Consider the following 7,372-nt stretch of genomic DNA (forward strand, 5'->3'; position numbering starts at 1 on the left):
ATGCACGTGTTAGCCCAACCATCAAGGCACACTTTCTAACACATAAACATGAAAAAAAAAATCAATAATATACGGCAATTCCTTACTACGTAGTAAATTTTTACAAATATTGAAAAAAAAACAGAAATTGGCAACCGCAGTTAAATACCCAATATACCAATAACTACGTCGTATCTGACAAAAACAAAATCACGCATGGGTAGCCAGATCATCTAGACACACTTTCCAACACTAAAAAAGCAAAAGTTTTACGACACTATTTCGCAATATCTTACGGAAAAATGACTTGGCAAAAAAATGAAAAAAAATGAAAAAGGGGTACTCGCGGTAAAATGCCCGACATTCTAATATACGGCATCTCAGATAAAAAAAAAAAAAAGACATGCACGTGTTAGCCCAACCATCAAGGCACACTTTCTAACACATAAACATGAAAAAAAAATGAATAATATACGGCAATTCCTTACTACGTAGTAATTTTTACAAATATTGAAAAAAAACAGAAATTGGTAACCGCAGTTAAATACCCAATATACCAATAACTACGTCGTATCTGACAAAAACAAAGTCATGCATGGGTAGCCAGTTCATCTAGACACACTTTCCAACACTAAACAAGCAAAAGTTTTACGACACTATTTGGCAATATCTTACGGAAAAATGACTTGGCAAAAAAATGAAAAAAATGAAAAAGGGGCACTCGCGGTAAAATGGTCCTCGTGGTGATGAACGACATTTTAACTAAAAAAAAATCATGCACATGGTAGCCAAACAATCCACCAAGACTTTCCACAACTGATAACCTATACAAGTTGCACCATTCTACGACAATTTCATAATACGTAATAACTTTGATAATTATGCAAACTACCTTAGAAGGGTAAACTCGGTCGCGCTCGACCCCGACGCGTCTCAGAAATCGGGGAAGGAGTACAGCTACAGCAATGCACATCTGGACACTACTAGAGCGTGTAGGGGAGACACCTCCTGCAGGTCGATCACCCACAAATTCAGTCACGGGGGTGAGTCACGTGAGAAAAACCTGTTTTTTTTTTACGCTCGGGGTCGCGAACGACCCACCGTACCTATCCAGGGGTTAATGTTATAATCTGACCAATATAAGATTCTTAATTCATTTTGCACAAAACAAACTTTGTTATTTGTAGGGAATCATACGGCATGGATAAAATATTTATGACTTATATATTCTAAAATATGTAAGTATCAACTTTGAGCAGTAAATTCGAGTAAAACGTTAACATTTCCAGAAATTTTACTTCCTCTGTGCTAAAAAATCGTTAAAATGCTGAAAAACAGAAGTAAGACGTCGTATATTATAAAATTTAATGTCCAGCAGACATTACTCTTTACAGGAGGTACTCAGGTTTAGGAATAAGATCGGTCAAACCTTAGTTAAACATTAGATTTTCAACACAAATAAATAGAAACTTAAAGTTAAAAACGCAAAGCAGTTGCTTACCCCAGTTCTCGTAAGGTCCAGTGTTCGTCTCTTAAGGTTTGACTAATTTTATTACAATTGATTGATTGTAAGAGTGTTAATCGTAATTTTTTGTCCATATTCCTCATATGGAAAAGGTTTGATAAAGGAAAGCATGATTTATTTTTCACCATACAAATATCTTTTCATGTATAATGAATAGCATTAAATTTTCGTTGATGAAACTACGCAAATGTAAAATCATGTTATATTTATTTCTTTAGATTTTCATTATGGCTTGAGCTCCATAATTACAATATGCTAATCAATTTTGTTGTCGTTATAGAATTTTGTAGAGTTGTCAATCATGCATAGAAGAGGAGTTTTAAGTCTCGGAATAAGAATATATTTTTTTTTATTGACTCATACAGATTAGGTGTTAGCAGTCGTAAGGGGTAGCAGTTGTCATTATTTTTTTTAATGATAATGTTTACTTGCATGGAAGAATAATAAAGAAGGAAGTATATAAGATGAAGGATGAAAAGAAATAAAGTTTTAATACTATAAGGCTTTTGTTGGCCATTTAGCACAGACAACAGGCAGCGTTGCAATATGAAAATACCTGCCACGTCCAATATCTGCAGTCTACCTGTAAAGGAATATTGTTTGTTGATTACATTGGTGCATTCCCCGGAGTACTGGGTACAAATCCACTGTAACAGAGAGCCTGGTAGGGAGAGTCATTTGATCTGCAGACACAAAAGGAATAAAATTCTCTCATATGGGAAAACAGATATACAAGTATTCATATGCCATTCCAGCAGGGATTTTAAAACTAAAATATTAATAGAATTGCTATCATGCAATAATTTTTTTTCTCTAAATATTGGTGTAAAATAACCAATAGATAATTTGTATTTTCCGAATAAATATACTAGGAATTTATATTTTTTCATAAAGAAAGAGGTAAAATATATCCCACGATGTTATTAGTATCAGTAATGTCCACGTGCTTGTTCTAGTTTTAAACATTTATCGCAACAGGAACAGTCATAAAGAATTTAAATAATTATCTGGTTCTTTTTCATCTTGACGAAGGTACTTAGAACTTTTCTCCTTTTGCATTAAAGCAATGGTACTCATGATAATTCTTTTTAAGATTAGGATTGAGTTTATGGTGAATACAAAAAAAAATGAAAAAAAATGTTTAATGTGAAATACCTGTGATTTTAGAAAAGATTTAATGTAAATTCCTGGCATACTACCTAAACACCAGCAATTAAGGAATTGTGATTTAAAATTTAATATTTTAGACTCTCTCTCTCTCTCTCTCTCTTTCTCTCCTCTCTCTCTCTCTCTCTCTCTCTCTCTCTCTCTCCTCTCTCTCTCTCTCTCTCTCTCTCTCTCGTCACGTCTTTTTTTTCTTTACCATCATAGTTATTGTAATGATAGGCGAACAAAAAACTTTTTCGAATTCTATAAGTTAAGTGAAATGGAAATTCAAAACTGCAATATTGTATAACATTGAAATCTTTTTTTATTATTAGTTCATTTATGTACCTCACAGCTGGGCTAGTTAACGTCAACAAACTTCGTCAGCCATCTTTTTTTTTTTGGTGCGGGGGGGGGGGGGGGGGGGGCATGTCTTAAGTTAGAGGCTCAGCTAAGAAAAGATTAATTTAAGGATTCCTATTTACTTTGTTCATGTTCAGATAATTAGAGAAATATGGCTTCTGGCATTGTTACGGGAAGTACTTAATCAAACCGGGCGGGAAAATGCGGTTGATATTCAAGACATGTATTATGACCATTGAAATGGAATATTACATTATCTCTAGTTGTGGCCTTATCAGCTATAATTATTTGCATTTTTCGTCCAATTGAGTAAGAATATCTAAAAACACTGGTTGCGAAATTTGATTACCTACCATAGTCAATTTTTTGAACTAATCTCTCACGCATTCATCTCAATAGATAGTAGGTTGGCCAGGGCAACAGCCACCTGTTGAGATACTACCATTATATGGTTATGGGCTCTTTTGACGGGCCAGACAGTACTACATCGGATCCCTTTCTCTGGTTACGGTTTATTTTCCCTTTGCCTACACATACATACATAACTACTTATACACAGACCGGTACGTACATATACACAGAACACACAAACATATATATATATATATATATATATATATATATATATATATATATATATATATATATATATACATATATATATATATATATATATATATATATATATATATATATATATATATATATATATATATATATATATTTATATATATGTATATTTATTTATATATATATATATATATATATATTATATATATATATATATATATATATATATATATATATATATATATATATATATATATATATATATATATATATCTATATATATATATATATATATATATATATATATATATATATATATATATATATATATATATATATATATATATATATATATATTATTATTATTATCATTATTATTATTATTATTATTATTATTATTATTATTATGATCGTTATTATTATTATTATTATTATTATTATTATTATTATTATTATTATTATTATTATTATTATTAGCTAAGCCACAACCCTAGTTGGAAAAACAACATACTGTAAGTCCAAGGGCTCCAATAAGGGATATAGTCAAATGAGGAAAGGAAATAAGGAAATAAATAAATGATGAGCACAAATTGACAATAAATCATTTTAAAACCAGTAACAACGTTAAAAACAGATATATCATATATAAACTATAAAAAGACTTATGTCAGCTTGGCCAACATAAAAACATAATCGCTCCGATTAGGAAGATCATTCAACAACTTGGTAACAGCTGGAATAAAATTTCTAGAGTACTGTGTAGTATGGTGCCTCATGATAAAGAAGACACAGACCTAATGTATATCTCAAAAGTAAATTTGCTGTCAAGAATTACACCTAAAATATTAAGAATCATACAAATTTAACGAAACATTATCAATGCTGAGATCCAGATGTTGAGGAGCCACCGTTCTTGACCTACTTATAATCATACTTTGAGTTTTGTTAAGATTCAACTTTAAACCAAATAATTTGTACCATGCACTAATTTTAGCTGAATCTCTATTAAGGGATTCACCAACCCCAAATCCACATTCAGGGGATAGAATTGATACACAGAGAGTAGCATTATCTACATATGAAACAAGCTTGTTTTCTAGGCCAAACCACAAGCCATGTGTATATAGTATGAAAAGTAATGGGCCAATAACACTACCCTGTGGAATACCAGATATCACATTCCTATACTTAATATGCTGCCCATCAACAACAACTCTTTGAGATCTATTACTTAAAAAATCAATAATAATAGTTAGAAATGACCAACCCACTTCCAACTGTTTGAGTTTGAAAACAAGGGCCTCATGATTAACACGGTCAAAGGCAGCACTGAAATCAAGGCCAATCATACGAACTTCTTGACCACAATCATGGGATTTCTATAGAGCGTTGGAGATTGTAAGAAGGGCATCACATGCTCAAAGGCCTGTATGAAACACAAATTGCAAACTAGGGAATTGTGACGTGCCGAGAAAAGGTTTGTGATTCAAAGGCAGAATACAAGCAACTGAGTCACAACCTCCTCTTGGCTCGTCACATTGGTGACCGTCGAAAGTTGACTCGCTCCTCCCGCCTTCCACCCTTCCCCTCCCCCTTCCATCATTGGTACTATAGCGGACTTCACGGAAGATGGCGCCGTCCCATTGAAAATTTGGTCGTTCACCTGCGCAGAGCTATTTGCTTGGGTTCAGCGCCAGAAGTCCAGTTCAGTATCAAGGGCGTAACTCGCTCAACCACCAAAGCAGATTATGTTCTCGCGGCAATACCCAAGGATACCTTCCCGGAAATATCCGACTGGCTTTGTGAACAAGGAGACACCCCAATAGCGTTTGTCACCCTCAAAACATACCTTTTGCAGCAATACTCGCCGTCGCCAACCGCCCATATAGCAAAGCTTTTTCAGCTCCCGCAAAAACCACTGGGGGACCAAAGGGCTTCGTTCGCACTCAGAGAAATGGCCATTATCGCTTGCCTGCAACCAGTCGCAGATGCCTCTCCTCGTGAGGTGAACCTACTAATGCCCTTTGGATACGCCGTATACCCGAACCTGTACGTGTTACCATACCCGATGTCGATAGTTTACCAATAAAAGACTTGATGAGCAAAGCCGAAGCCCTTATGGACTGCTACTTCACAACCTTCAAGATCTCCTTAACGCCTCCACTCCTGATATGGAGGCCGCCTATTCAACGTCAACCAAACCTAACATTAATGCCAAAGGACATACATGCCTACCCCGTGATGAGTCGGAGCAGCGACGAAGCCAACCATCACCCACCTCTTGCTCGCGCCCCAACCAACGACTTCCACAGCCACTTACGACCGCCCATCGGCAACTACTACCATCTCAGATTCTGAGCAGCCGCAAAGAAATGTGCTATGAATGGTCAGATTATATATATATATATATATATTATATATATATATATATATATATATATATATATATATATATATATATATATTATATATATATATATATATATATATTTGGATATATATATCATTACTTGATAGCCTACAACCCTAGTTGTAAAGCAGAAAGCTAAAAGCCCTGTGAGGGAAGTAAACCAAGAAAAAAAAATATTGAAATGATAGTAAGAGCATTAAAGTATATATTTCATATATATAAACAAAATAGCGAGCCCGAAATAACCATTAAGCATGAGACCTCTAAACCAAGACCGTAAAAGACCATGGTACAAAGTCTCTGGAACTATCCAAAATTAAGAAATATGGTTTGATATTGAAATAGCCTTGTTCAAATAGAGCTGCTCACCATAATTAATGTCACTTCCACCCCTACTAAAAAGAACGTAGCCACGAAAACAATTATAGTTAGTTAACCCGTTAGGTGAAAAAAATTTTTTTTTGGTAATATATATATATATATATATATATATATATATATATATATATATATATATATATATATATATATTTATATACATAACCATGTATATATATATATATATATATATATATATATATATATATATATATATATTTGCGTGTCTGTGTATGTGTGAATATATTTTTATTAATGTATACACACACACACACACACACACACACACACACATATATATATATATATATATATATATATATATATATATATATATATATATATATATATAATATATATATATATGTCTCTGTGTTTGTGTTTCGCTTTATATATTGTAAATAGGTACTAGATTCGTTCTTCTCAAAAAATTTTACTCAGATATGTGTTTCCTTGAAATATTCGATAAATTTCAATAAGGAATTTTTTTTTCAAACAAAAGTTTAATCATTTGTATTCATATATGATAATAAAAATAATAAACTACAATTATTATTCATTCATTAGAGTCTTTCATCATAGGTAAGATTACAAATACCTTTTGTTCGTTATGTGAGTAGATAATAACTACGATTCTCTCTCTCTCTCTCTCTCTCTCTCTCTCTCTCTCTCTCTCTCTCTCTCTCTCTCTCTCTCTCTCTCTCTCTCTCTCTCTCTTCTAACTGAATTTAGAAAAAAAACACGTCTCTCTCTCTCTCTCTCTCTCTCTCTCTCTCTCTCTCTCTCTCTCTCTCTCCTCTCTCTCTTTCTTTGCTAAGAGTTCTACAATGGGTATTACTTGTTTTTTTCTAAATTCAGTTGGAAGAGAGAGAGAGAGAGAGAGAGAGAGAGAGAGAGAGAGAGAGAGAGAGAGAGATTTGTAAAATACTCTTGAAACCTCTCTCTCATCCTTCCCGTGTGTTTGTCTTTCTGTAATTGAGGGGGATTTTAATAGAGATCTT

This window comes from Palaemon carinicauda, chromosome 14 (assembly GCF_036898095.1).
Source record: "Palaemon carinicauda isolate YSFRI2023 chromosome 14, ASM3689809v2, whole genome shotgun sequence".
Lineage (NCBI taxonomy): Eukaryota > Metazoa > Arthropoda > Malacostraca > Decapoda > Palaemonidae > Palaemon > Palaemon carinicauda.